Source organism: Hylobates moloch, unplaced genomic scaffold, assembly GCF_009828535.3.
Source record: "Hylobates moloch isolate HMO894 unplaced genomic scaffold, HMol_V3 SCAFFOLD_22, whole genome shotgun sequence".
Lineage (NCBI taxonomy): Eukaryota > Metazoa > Chordata > Mammalia > Primates > Hylobatidae > Hylobates > Hylobates moloch.
In genome coordinates, this window is record NW_026652297.1 from 11,223,537 (window position 1) to 11,238,678 (window position 15,142).

Here is a 15,142-nt window from a genome sequence, read left to right on the forward strand (position 1 = left end):
CCTAATGGCTTGGTTCCAACTCCCCGCCTTCCATCCAATCTAAGTTCCTGGTGAGAGAGGCTGATTGGCCTAGGTGGGGTTCTGTTCACCACTGGGGGTTGGGGAGGGTTGGCCCTCTGACTGACAGTCCCAAGGCTATCTGGCTGCAGCTACTGTTAGGATTCATTAGGTCATATCTTCACCAGGTCTGTGGAGCAAGCATGGTTTTCTATTATTGGTAAAACAAAAGTATAGTGATGCCCCAGTGGAGAGTGCCTTATCCCACTCTCAGTGATTTAACGGGGTCTGGACTTTTGTTTTTTAAAAGATATATTTTATCCTGAGCTTTTAGAAGGCAAGATGGGGTTTGGGGATAAAAGTCAGGGAGAGGAATGGCGAGAGGAAGAACAGAGCCCAAGGAAGAATGGTGACAGTCTGGACAACGCAAGAACCACTGCGGTCTCCAGCAACCACAGTCACGTGACTTCTGTAAGTCTTCAATTCCCTATCCTTGAGGCCTCCTGAAAGGTCCACATCCACCCCACTTTTGTCCTCACCCAGAGTTTTTATTCTTCTGCCCCCTATTCAAAGTCCAAACCTCTTACATGTTCCTACAGAGACAGAAATTCCATGGCCAAAATTCCCCTTTGTGTGCTGAGAAGGGACTAGTAGCAAGGAAAAAAGCAAAGATCCAGTAATGAGAAGGGACAAGTGATGTTGTGGATCCCTGAGGAAGCTTCGGGGATGAAGATTCTAAGTGGAGGCATTGGTAGTAGATGCGAAGGAGCCTTTGCACCAGGAGGCCAGGAGTTAAGGACAGGTTAGAGTGGATACATTCTGGGGAGAGAATCAGAGAGCCTTCCTGCCTCTCTGTCCCTCTTTTTCTGAGCACTGGAAAGCAAAATCATCGGTCAAGAAGAGGTAAGGTTGTGTTGGGAGCTACAGGAATGAGCAGTTTGAAGTATCTGCTGGGGCTGAGCACATGGCTGGGATGCAGCCTGCTGAGCAGTGGGACAGTCAGTAGCAGTGCAGAAGAGGAGATAATTCCAGAGAAAGAGGGAAACATTACAAGACATTCCTGGAAGCCTGTGTGAGGGTGTGCCTGAGCAAAAAAAACCTTGAACAATCGTAGGAATGGTTGAAGATGTGATGGCCCAAGCCCCTTCCCTCTCACTCAGAGTGCACTGTCTTCTCATCAGCCCTGTTGGTCTTCTTGGCAAATTGGTGAGGCAGAGGGGGCAGGCACTGATATTCCCACCTTTTATATGCATAAACTGAGGCTCTGAAGTTACGGGTCTTGCGCGTGACCACCCAATTTATTCCATGCAGTGACAAGGCTGAACTCTGAGGTACCTGGCAGCTCTTATGGTGGAAAAGCTCTGTTCCACATGTGCTCTATGGGGTGAAGAAAAACATCGACACTTCCAGAAATTACATAGACTGACTTCTGAGCCAGAATATGGCCCAAAAGAGAGAAGGAGGGAGACTGTCCTCCACCATAAGACAGTGGGGGTGGATGAGTCAGTTCCTCTAACCCTGGAGTTATCAGTTTATCTCCAATTTTCCACGTGACACTCTGTCCTTTTTCTTCTGATAGCATCCACTGAACTACAATTCTACACCAAACTGAACACTTGAAACAGAAAATGATTGCCAGGGGCCAAGGCTACATCAGTCTGTGATGACAGACAGACCCTCTGTCCTATAGCACAGGGACATAAATGTCAAAGGCACTAAGGCTGGCTGCTACTTGCCACCCCAGCTGCCCTCACAGGGACTTGGGCCCAGAGCAGTGGCCCCATGACACAGCGATTGTGGATATGTATTGTAACAAATGGCACTTGGCTCCCCTGCTCCCAAGATCTGGCTGCTGTCAGGTTTGGTGTGGAACATTTTGTCTAAAGGACATGCTGGCCTGGGTTGAAAGTAATTCCCATCAGCTCAGAACTGGGTGGCCTGTCACTAGGTTATTTTTCAATTTGATCTGGACTCAGGAAGTCCCTCGGACTGAGAACTGGTATTTTCAAAGGTTAGTAAGCCTGTCGGAAATTTCTTTCATGGGAAAATGTGATGTATCTGATTGCCCTGACTTGCATGCAGCGCCCCCAGATCAGGGGCCTGGGCATAATTTCACTTGAGACTTAGGACTTCAGTGTTTGAAGATTCCTGTGGCCTGGGCTGGGAAAGGCTGGCAAAGGGATGTAGTGGTGGCTGTTTGCACGAAGCCAGAGCCAGAAAGGGAAAATGTATGTTCTTAGGACTAAGTGTGTGCCTGTGTGTATGTGCAACCACATATGTGTGTGCTCAGCTGTATGTGTCATGCAAGTGTGTATGTGCATAGGTGTGTGTGTTCAGGGGATACATGTGGATGCATTTGTGTATGTGTGTGGCCATTTTTGTATGCATGCAAATGTGTGTATTCAAATATGTGCATGTGTGTATGTGTACCCATGTGTGTGCAGGTACATTTGTATACATGTGGTTGAGCATATGCGTGTGTGGGTGTGTGTGTGGCCTTACATGGGTGTTCAGGTGGAAATACATGTGTTCACACGTGTATATTGGCTTGGGAATGGGATACATTTAATGGTAGGAGCACAGGCTTTGGAATAAGACAGACATGGGTTCAAATACTAGCTCCGCAACTTATTAGCTATATGAGTCCATTTTACTCACCACCTGCTAGTTCCTCCTCTTTAAGATGGAATGATAACAACTTCCACATAGGACTGGGGTGAGGGTGAACAGACAGGAAGCAGATGGTGCTCTGGCACACAGTCAGTGGCCATCAAGTGGTAAATAGTATTATCACTATTACTATCATCATCATCTGCATCATTCTCATTCTCATCCTCATCATCATCATTCTTGTTCCATCTCATCTTATTCCTTATGAATGCTCGGTGGCATTCATTCTCCTCTTTTAGAAACTGTCCAGGGATGCAAATGTTCCAGGTTGAAATGAACTGACTTGACCTAGCAGTCCATAGAAATGAGTAATCAAACGAAGTCCCCTCACCCCTTGAGACTTTTGCTACTTCAGCAAATCACAATTTCCCCATCAGCTGAATTGTACCAGTAAACATCCTTGCTCAGTGAGTTTCCTTCTCTGCTGGTAATTCTTGTAGGGATGAAACTAATCAAACATTTGTTGACCACCTTCTGCACACTCAGACCTGAGGCAAACCCTGTGGAAAATATGGAAAGAGAATACAGATATCCCTAACCTCAACAATTTCCCAGTGGAGTTTTGTTTTTTAAAATAAACAGGTTTATATTTTTATATAAATAAATAAATAGGTTTATTCAGGTATAACTGGCATACAACAAACTTCACATGCTGAAAGCATATAATTTGATAAGTTTTGACATATGTGTCTGCCATACAACCATAACCACAGTCAAGATAATGAAAATATCCATCACCCCAAAAGCTTCCTCGTACTCCTTGGTAGGTAATCCCTTCCTCCTGCTCTTCCCAAATAACTCTCTCCCCTGGAAGCCACTGTTTTCTTTCACTGTGGATAGTTTGCATTTTCTAGAATTTCATATAAAAGGCACCACAAGTTTATATTCTCTTTTGTCTGGCTTTTTTCACCTAACATAATTATTTTAAGATTCACTCATGGTGCCATGTGTATCAATGGTTTGTTCCTTTCCTTTCTACTGCTGAGTAGTATCTATCGTGGTTTATGGACCACAACTTGTTATCCTTTCATCTGTTGAGGGACTTTTGGGTTTTTCCCAGTCTTTGGTTATGACAAATAAAGCTCCTATGAAAACTTATGTACACGTCTTTGCATATATGTTTTCATTTCTCCTGGGTAAATATCTGGGAATGAATGGTTGACTGTGTTTAACTTTTTAAGAAACTCCCACATTTTTCTAAAGTAATTCTACCAATTTACATCTCCATCAACATATTATATGAGAGTATTGTTTCCTCAGCATCTTCATCAACACTTAAAATAGTCACTCTTCTTAATGTTAGCTTTCTAATAAATGTGTTATGGTATCTCACTGTGGTTTTTAATTTCATTGGTCTAATGACTGTTGATGTTGAGCATCTTTTCATGTGCTAATTTTCCATTCATTCGTCGATTCATCTATTCAAATCTTTTGCCTACTTTAGAAATCTAGTTGTTTGGCTTTTTATTTTTTAATTTCATGAATTCTTAAATATCAGAATATATATATATATGTATATTCTGGATATAAGCCCAATATTAAAATATATTTTCAAACATTTTTCTCCCATTTGGTGGCTTACCTTTGTATTTTCTTAACAATATCTTTTAAAGGTAAGTTTTTTATTTTGATGAAGTCCAATTTATCAACATGTTCTTTTATGGATCATCCTTTGTTTAACCTAAAGTCACAAACAGTGTTTCCTACGTTTTTTTTCTAGAGGTTTCTAGAACCTTCATAGTTCATAGTTTCATATTTTACATTTAGATCCATGGTTCATTGTGAGTAGATTATATCAGATATTTTACATGCTGTCTGTGAACAAAGACAACTTTAATTCTTCTTTTTCAATCTGGAAAGGTTTTCTTCTTTTTCTTTTTTTGGGAGGGCTGGTGCAGGACCTGGTTACACTGACTAGAACCTCCAGGAGAATGTTAAATAGCAGTGATGAGAGCAAACATCCTTGTCTTGTTCCTGATCTTAGAGGAAGTGCATTTCATTTTTACATTAAGTATGTTTTCTGTGGGTTTTTCATCTGTAGGTTTTTGTCCTTTGTCAGATTGCAGAAATTCCCTTTTACTTCTAGTTTGTTGAGAGTTTTGTTTTTTTAATCAGGAATGATGTTGGATTTTATCAAATGCCTTTTCAGTATTTTTTGAGATAAGCATGGGGTGTTACTTTTATCCTTTGTGGGGTTTCTGTATGTTAATCCAACTATATTCCTGGGATAACCCCACTTAATAAAGACATATAATACTTTTTTATATATTAGTGGATTAATTTGATAAAATATTTTTAGAATTTTTACTCCATATTCATAAAAGATATTAGTCTGCAGTTATCTTTTCTTGTACTGTTTTTGTCTGGTTTTGGTATTGGAGTAATATTAGCCACAGGATAAATCAGAAAGTCTTTCATCCTCTTTAATTTTGGGGAACAGTTGTGTAGAATTAATATTATTTATTTCTTAAATATTTGGTAGAATTCACCACTGAAGCCATTTAGGTCTAAAGTTTTCTTTGTGGGGAGGCTTTTCACTATCATCTTATTATTTGTTTTTTATTTGCCCAAACTCTTATTGCTTTATTTTTCCTCTTTTTCTGCTTTCTTCCAAATTAGTTGAATTTTTTATAATTCTATTTTATATCCTTTATTGTGTTATCATATTTTCATTCTAGAGGTTGTTTTAGGATTTCTAGTAAGTATCTCTAACACAGTCTGCTTTCATGTGATAGCGTAACACTTCACAGGTAAGAACTTACAACAGTATACTTCTGTTTTTTTCCCTCCTAGACGTTATTCTATTTATCACATATTTTACTTTCATGTATATTATAAAGCCTATAATGCAGTTACTATTCTTGTTTAAACAATTATCTTTTTATTATATCTTGTTTAAAAATCCAATATTTTTAATATATTCTTTTAGAGAAGACTTAGATTTACAGAAAAATTGAACAAAAAGTACAGAGAGTTCCCATATGCAACCTCTTCCCCCAACAGATATACACAGTTGCCCCTATTATTAACATCTTGCATTAGTGTGGTGCATTTGTTAGCATTCATAAACCAATATTAGTACAATATTTTAAGCCAATGTCCATAGTTTGCATTAGTATTCACTCTTTGTGTTATACAGTTCTAGAGCTTTGATAAATGCATGATGTTAAATATCCACCACTGAAGTATCATTCAGAATAGTTCCACTGCCCAAAAATCCCCTGTGCTTCACCTCTTCATCCTGTTTTTCCTCCCCTTCAACCTCTCGCAACCACTGATCTTATCACTGTCTCTAAAGTTTTGCTTTTTCCAGAATGTCCTACAGTTGAAATAACATAGTAGGTAGCCTTTTCAGACTGTCCTTTTTCACTTAGTAAATATGCATTTAAGATTTCTCCATATTTTTTGTGACTAGATAGTTCACTTTTTAAATTGCTGAATCACATTCCATTATCTAGATGTATCACAGTTTGTTCATTCACCTACTAAAAAAATCTTGGTTGCTATAGATGAAAATCTATAGTTTTCATCAAATTTGGAAAACTTTTGTCCACGATTTCTTCAAATATTTTGTGTTCACTTTCCCATCTCCTGATGTCCTTTGGGGACTCAATTACATATATATTAGGCTACCTGAAGTTGTCCCACAGCTTACTGATGCTCTTTCCATTTTGTCAAAAAATTATTTTCTCTATGCATGTTTCATTCTGAACCATTTCTATTTGTGTGGTTTCAAATTCATTAATCTTTTCTTCTTCTGTGTCTATGCATGTTTCATTCTGAATGGTTTCTATTGCTGTGGTTTCAAATTCATTAATCTTTTCTTCTTCCATGTCTCATCATATTAATCCCACCCAGTGTGTTTTTATCTCAGAGACTGTAGCGTCCATCTCTAGAAGTTTTGATTTAGGCCTTTTTTGTAAGTTCTATGTTTATGCTTAACTTTTAAAAGAGATGGAATACAGTTATATTCACTTTTCATGTCCTTCTCTGCTAATTCTATGTGTGTGTCAGTTCTGGGTTAGTTTACCTTAACTAATTCTCATGAAGCATTATGTTTTTCTGCCTCTATATGCCTGTTAATCTTTGTTTGGATGTCACACATTGTGAATTTTACTTTGTTGGCTGCTGCATTTTTTGGTATTCTTATAGCTATTCTTGTCCAGAGTGTAGTTAGCAAATTGGAAACATTTGGTCTTTTTGGAATATCCTTTACAATTTGTTGAGTGGGTCTGGAGTAGCGCTCCATCTAGAGCTATTTATTTCCCATTACAGAGGCAAGACCTTTACAAAGATTCTACCCAATGCCCCATAATTTAGGAGTCGTTCCATTCTTGTTGGTGGAACCAGGCTCTATTTTCAGCACTCTGTGTGTGTGTTCTGTCCACTGTTCCTAATCCTCCTGGATGTCTTCCCTGACCCACAGCTTTCCGACAGTTTCTTCATACACATGCTCTGATCAGTACTCTGCTGAGTAATTGATGAGGACCCTTTGCAGATCCTGAGTTCTCTCTCTGTGTAGCTCTCTGTCTCTTTGGTACTCTGATTAGCAAACCCTTGACACCATGGTCTCCCTGAGCACTCAGTGTTATCTCCTGAGTGCAGGAAGTTTTCTAGGCTCTGCCTGGATTCCCCTCTCTGTGCCGTCCCCTGGAAAGTCCCTCAAGGCAGTAAGTTGTGAAAATGGTAGGGATCCTCTTTTTGTATCCTCTCTTTCAGGAATCACTGACCTTCATTTCAAGCCACTGTCCAGTATCTGAAAAGCCAGTTTTATATCTTTTGCCTGTTTTGTTTCCTTATTTCACGTAAGTCTGGTCCCTGTTCCTCTATCTTGGCTGGAAGTGGAAGTCCTCCTCAATGAAGTTGGCAGGACAAAAACACCTCAATGATACCATTAGGGAGTAATTTAAGATTGCAGGCCATGCATTTTCTAGACCTAGAATTTTCAAAGGATATTTTTCTTCTGGTTTAAAAACTATAGTTGATGAGGACTCACAAAGTAATACAAATCATGAAGCAATTATAAAAAGCATGAAATTCCAGGAAATTGGAACTGCCACTGAATGTCTAGGATGGAGGGTCTCCATGGCAGAGGATTTCCTAATGAATGGTTGGGGTGAGCTAAAGGACGAGGCGGGTTGCAGAGAGGTGAGTAGCAAGACTAAGGTAGGTTCCCCTGTTACATGCTGTCATAGTATCCTAGCCCTGCATTTATGGTGCTTATGAAGAGTTTAGTTAAATAATTGTTAGTTTACTTGGTTATTATCTATTTTACCTTCCTGGCTAAAGGCTAAAGGCTAAAGGGAGGCAGAGGTTGCAGTGAGCCAAGATCATGCCACTGCACTCCAGCCTGGGTGACACAGCAAGACACCATCTCAAAAAAAAAAAATACTGCATCGAATAAATGAATAAATAAATAATGACGAGTAGAATTAGCAGAGCAGGGCCCAGGCCTCCAGGCAAGGATGAGAAGAACCAGCCCTTCTAAGAACTGGAGAGCAGCAATGATGATGACCTGGGGGGCGGACAGAGCCCACAGTTCACCCTTGTGTGTGCTCAGTACTTAGTGGCTGCTCACAATTGTGCAAGTTAGCAGAATGTTCTGGTTGTCCACTGCACTGTAACCGACTCTCCAAAACTTGGCAGCATTTATTTTGCTCATGAATCTGAAATTTGGGTAGGGCTTAGTGGGACAGCTCATCTCTGCCCTCTCTTGTACCAGCTGGAGTAACTCAAAGGCTGTGCCTGTGATCATCCAAAGGCTCATTTGTCACATGTCTGCCAGTTGATGCTGGCTGTCAGCTGAGATCTCAGTGGGGGCTGTCAGGCAGAATATCTACACGTGGCTTCTCTGTGTGGCCTGCACTTCTTCACATCCTGGTGGCTGGATTCCAAGAGTCAGCATCTTAGGAGACAGAGAGCCAGTCCAAAGCCATATCACCTGTTCTAACCTCGTCTTGGAAATCACACAGCATCACTCCCATCTCACTTTATTCAGTAGACGCAAGTTGCTAAGCCTGGCCAATATTCAAGGAGAGATGAATTAGTCTCCACTTTTTGAAGAGACAAGTGTGAAAGAGCATGTGGGCATGTTTCTAGACCGCCCTGCAGAGTTCCTGTGGAGCGCTGCCGCACGCTGGGCCTGTGTACTGTGAGGAGGCCGCAGCCCAGCTGAGGGGAGGCGATGTTGACCTAGGAGTGGGTAATGATGGGGACAACATGACAGCCTGGCATCAGATAGTTTGGGGCTCCTAGCAGGGCTTCAGATCAGGGGACAACAAGCCCCCTCACCCTGAGAGCTGTGTGCTCAGTGGGGGAGGCCTCCCTAGAGGAAGAGATAATTGAGGTGTGGCAAGAGGGGAGGACACTTCTGGGAAGGAGGCGGGAGGTGAGGCTGTGGGGTGGTATGTGGCCTGTCCAAGCCCTAACAGCTGCTGAGTGGCAAGTGGTTTGAACCCATATCTGTGTGTTGGAAGGGCCAGTGTTCTTCCACTGCAGCAGCAGCAGCAGCAGTTCTAAGAATACAGTGATGATAATAGCAATGGTTCTTCCCAGGGGAGCCAGGGACCCACAGGCTTTGGAATTAATGTGAATCCCGGCTCTGCCTTGTACTAGTAAGGTGAATTTGTATGTGTTACTCTACTTCTCTGAAACTCAATTTATCTTCTGTAAAACGGGCTTGATAATCTCCACCTTTCAGTGTTGCCGTGGGGCTTAGTGATAATCCTCATTACATGTCTAGCAGCGTGGGGTGCGGAGAAGATTCTCAGTAAGTGGTACCCAGTACTATCTTTGCAGAGCACTTTTACCATTTTACGTTATAGCCTTTTCATTTGTTCCCCAAAATCACTTGAGAGAGGAAGGGCAGGGATGGTCATCTTGGGTGCAGGCGAGGAGCAGGGACAGCGTGGCCAAGGCATGTGTGCGCCAAGCGGCAGGCACTGGAGGTGGCATGCAAGCACCTAGCCAGTTCAGAGGTGCTCTGGATTCCTGGACAGCGCCCTCCTCCGCGTAGTGAAGGACGCGTGTTGTCCTGGCGGGTGGGCGCTAGGTGGCGCTGTGGGACCGCCGTGGGGAGCCAGACGCTGGAGCAGGGCGTCCTCCCGGGTGGTTAAACCTTAGGCTGCCCTTCCTGGCCAGGCCCTCAGTGGAGCTGGGGCAGCCCCGCTCCGTGTTCGGCATCTCTCTCTCGGACTCACACAGAGACAGAATGCATTCTCCTTTTCATACAGCCTCATGCTACCTTCTCCACTGGCACTGCAGACAGACCCTCCACCCTCTCTCCTTCCTGCCACAGAGGCATAGGGTCTCTCAGGATAGACGGGGCTGTGGGAGCCGACAGCACCCGTTCTAGGAGAGAGGGTGACTTTGCTGCAAGGACCCTGTCTAGTTCCTAAATGCCAAAGGCTACATCTGGGCATGCAAACCCCTCTTTCTAATGCTGTAAATTTAGTGATAAATCTCCACAACCATGCCTTTGGGGAGACTTACTTTTCTATGAGGCGGGGGCCACATTTCCCTCCCATCTAGTCTGGCACTTGGTAACCCCACCTGTGCCCACAGGCCTTTGCCATGAATCTCAGGGTGTGGTAGAGGAGAGAGCCTGAGTCAGGAGCCCATCAAATCTGTAACGCAAGCTCGGCCTCCAGAAACCAGTAATTTGAAGTCAGAGTCACTGCGGTAACTTCTCTGAGGCTCATCTGCAGTGTGGGGACAGTAATTCCTACTTTGTAGGGTTGCAGTGAGAAATAAATGATGTGTCTTGTGGATGTGCTTTGTCTGTTGGAAATCTCTTGGCACCTGTGAGATGTGGTTATCACAAAAAGATAACAACTTTGGACAGCCTTGGGACATGTACAAAGTGGCTGGTGTGGGCAGAAAGTGCCAGGAAGACGACATCAGGATAGGAGGAAGACACGGGCCTTGAGCCAGGTAGTCAGGGTTAAGGGTGTGAGAGCGAGTGGGACTCACACAAGCGTAGTGATTGGAAAGTGTCAGTCAGTGGGATCTGGCCCATGTGGCCAGAAGGTGAAGACGGCCACACTGAGGGGGCCTTCAGTGCCTGGACACTGAATCTGAACCCAGTTCTGCAGCCATCAGGGAATATTTATGGATTCTCAATCTCCATCTAAGAAGGGGCAGCCCCTGGACCGGTCCCTCCAGAAGCGGTGGGAATGGGAGAGGGGCACAGCCAGGAAGCTCTTGTAATCACTGTGCACTTCACCCTGTGAAACACTTGATTCAAAACACTGCTCATCCTCCAAGTTCTCCTGATGGTTGAAATGGGCTTGAGGGTCAAGGTCCGCTGGTTCTTTCTGTCTCTGGAGGACAGGCCCAGCTGGCTGCAGTAGATTGCCTTGACAGCTGATCCAGTGCTGTTCACACACATGCTTCACCTGCCCTGACACAGGAAGAGTGTCTCCAGGCTTCGCCACCCACCTCCCCACGAGGCTGGAAGCCCAGCCCCAGGCCTGTCTGAGCTGTCTCAGAGAGAAGCTGGGTTATGGAACCACAGCGGCCTCCCACCCCCAGTACACACACACACACACACACACACACACACACACACACACACACGAAATGAAATGTGTAGTGGACAGGGAAAGCCACGCAAAACCACAGGACCATGTGGTGTGCTCACACGCCAGACACACACAGGAAGGAAGATATGCTGCAGCCAGCCTGGCCTCCTCCTGCACAGAGTGGCAGGGTTGCCTTTCCCTCCACGGCAACCTCATCACCAATCCTTGGAACTGTTGGCCAGGAGGCCTTAGTTGTGGGCCAGACGTCTTGGCCAGTGGGCTCTTCTGTTGGGAAGTAAAGGAGGCACCTGAAATTGCTTTCCATTCTCTGCCTGTGGCTGAGAACCTTTCCTAAATGCCAATGTTCACAGTGCCCATCATTTTTGATAGTTTTGGATGAAATATCCCTTGAATATCAACTCCGAACCCCAGCAATAGAAAGCCTGCAGAAGGAGTAGAAGGGCAAGAATTGGAGAAGTTGAGTTGGCCTAAAGATACTCATGGGGACTACCTCTCTGGAGGAAAGTTTATTTCTGTGCATTACTATCCTTCTTCCTACAGGGAGAAGGCAGAGGAAGAAGGCAGAATCTGGGGCAATGGGAGGCTCGGTTTTTTGGATTCCGGCTTGGCAAGATGTATGTTCTGAGATCTGACAGCAATTTCATATTATGTGATTTTTTTTCCCCTCCCCGTTGTAGCCTGGCAAGACCCTTGAGCCAGAAAAGAGGCTGAGAAGCCAACTCCCATCTGTGTCAGGAGTGCTTTGTGCTTCAGTTTTTCCGTCTGCAATATGGGGATAACAGTACACACAGGCATTTCACAGGGTTTCCATGAGGATTAATGGATACATGTAAAAGATTTAGAAAAGGGTAATGCACAGTTTAATGGAGGTGGTATTTTCCCCCCACTGGAAAAATAAACAGTATATTCTTACTACATACAAGTACAGCCTCAGTCCCCAAAGCCAAGTGAGTCTGAGAAACAAAGCCAAAAGCGAACCTAGAGGGCGGGGGCCGGAATTCTCGGTGAGGTGGCCTTTGAGTTGAGGGCTTTCCCTCCCTCTGATGGCTCCGGCAGCTCCCCCGGCCCTGCCTGATGAAAGGGAAGACAGGCTCTGTTGTGGTTTGACACATGCCCCAGATGTTAGGTTGCAACTCTGTTCAGCAATTAGCTCTCAGAGGTGGCAGCTGTGTGGAAAGGGACAGGGCTTGGAACCAGGGTGCCTGTGTCCCAGTGCCAGCCAGGCCCTACACCAGCTCATAACCCTTGGGGGAGCTGCTCAACTTCCCCAATCAAATAGGGATAAAGTCAGCACAGGCCTGCTCCTTCAGGTTGCTAGATTTACCAAATAAAAATACAGGACACCCAGGTATATTTGAACTTCATATAATCGACAAAAAATCATTTAGTACCAATATATCCCATGGAATATTTGGAATGTACTTATATTAAAAATATTATTCAATATTTATCTGAAATTCAAATTGAACTGGGCATCCTGTATTTTATCTGGCAACCCTACTCCTTCATGAGACTCTACAAGGAGTCCACTGGTTGATGGGGCTTGAAGAATGTAAACACTTTCAAGGTACAGGTTGGGAGGCATTATGGAAAGATTGTGAACAGTAACTATAGCAAACAAAATGGCCTTTCATTTTGAGCTCTCTAACACCTCCTGCCCTTCCATTTCTTCCTCCACTTCAGTGGAATCTCTTCATTTCTAAAGGCCTCCCCAGCTCTTACAACCTCTGATCCTCTCTGGCTCTCATTACCCCCGTCCCACTGTCCATCCCCAGGGTCCTCAACAGACCCACTTGGGTTCTTGGAGGATGCTGAAGTCATTCTCCGCTCTGCCTCCTCTCTAGTCTTAGTCAGCTTAGGCTGACCTAACAAAATACCATAGACTTGGTGGCTTGAACAAAAGTAATTAATTTGCTTCTAGTTCCAGAGGCTGGAAGTCTGAGATCAGAGTGCCAGCCCAGTCGGTCGGGTTCTGGCGCGGGCCCTCTTCCTCCCTGTAGAGGCTGCCTTCTCCCTATGTCCTCACACGGCCTTTCCTTCGTGTGTGCCCATGGACGGGACAGAAATCTCCCTCTCTTCCTCTTCCTACAAGGCCACAATCCTATGAGATTAGAGCCCTCCCTTATGACCTCACTTAACCTTAATTACCTCTTAAAGACTCTATCTCCAGATACAGCCGCATTGGGTGTTAGGGCTTCAACATACAAGTTTTGGGGGGACACAATTCAGTCCAGAGCAGCCCCCTCCACTGTTGTCATTGTGGCTTAGACTTGTGACTGTGGCTGTCAAGGGACAGTGTGATGCAGTCGGAGGCCCAGGGGCCCATTTAACAGTCTTCCCAAGGTCCCTAGCTTCCATGGCAGACTGGGTGCTCTGCTTCTCATCCCTGAGGTGAGGCCTCCTCTGTGCAATGGAATGATGTTGGCCCTGTCTCAAAAGGGTTTCTTGAGAGGAAAATGAGATGTTGCTGGTAACGCACCTAATATGGCCATGCACACAGTGGCCCCGAGTGCACCTGCTAGCTACCACGCCACCTGCTCACCCGCCCCCATCATGCCAGGTGGCCTGCTGGCAGGCACCCATGTTCCCTGGGAGGGAAAGCCTCTCCCTCACTGTGGCCTCCTTGCACCTGTGTCCACTGCTCTCACCATTCCAGGCTGCCAGTCTGGCCAGCTGCTGCCTCCTCAGTGCCTGACATGCTTTGGCTCTGTCCCCACCCAAATCTCATTTTGAATTGTAGCTCCCACAATTCCCACATGTTGTGGGAGATAATTGAATCATGGGGGCAGTTTCCCCCATACTGTTCTTGTGGTGGAGAATAAGTCTCCCGAAATCTGATGGTTTTATAAGGGGCTTTCCCTTTAGCTTGGCTCTCATTTTCTGTCTCGTCTGCCACCGTGTAAGACGTGCCTTTTGCCTTCTGCCATAATTGTGAGGCCTCCCCAGCCACGTGGAACTGTGAGTCTCCATTAAACCTCTTTTTCCTTATAAATTACCCAGTCTTGGGTATGTCTTTATCAACAGCGTGAAAATGGACTAATACAGTGCCTGTCTGCCTTCCTCTCCAGAAACCCTGCTGGATGTGCTCTCTGATGACCAGAATTCATCAATGTAATTGGTCCCAAAATGTAGCAGAGAAATAGACAAGCTCACACCATCAGCCCATTCCCTCCCCAACCCAACTGAGGCCTTCCAGAAATCCAGCCCCCTCAGAGAAGCATAGCTAGTGTCCAAGATGGGGCTGGCTCTCTGCTGCCCCAATTTTGGGGCCCCAAGTGGCTTTCAAGACAAAGTATATCTGGGGATGGAGGTTGGTGGAGAATCATGAGATGGATGAGGACTCCGGGGTCTTTTGCTTTTGTTCTCTCAGCCCAAGGAGCAGTCAGGGCCGAGTGGCCTACTGGGAAGTACAGGGGTTAAGAAACAGGAGCCTCTACCCTGCCTCCCCCAAAGCCCTGGGCCCATCCCTTAGCCCTGCTGGCCTGCAGTTTTCCTTTTGTCAGAAAGAAAGACCAATCCATGCATGGGCCACCTCTCAAAATCATTCATTCATTCTTCCAACACACAGCCTTCTCCCAGGATTGGAGGAGGACACAGGGGACACACACAGGAGAAGGACACATCCTTGCCATTGTGGGGGCTCCAGACCGGAGGGAGGGACGGAGATGATGCAGCCACAATGCAGTGGAAAGAGCCTGTACAGAAGCAGGCTCGGGACACACAGGATAGGATGGGGTCTGGTCCCAACACGAGCAGACAAAAGGGAACAATGATGCAATGTGCATCACTGACAAAAATTTAAGTCAGCCATCTCAAATGTTGGCAACAATGTGGTACAGTAGGAACATAACATTCTGCCAGTGGGAAGTCCATTTAGTTCAACTTCTCCAAAAAACACTGCAGACAACCATTCCCTAAGACCCAGAAATCCC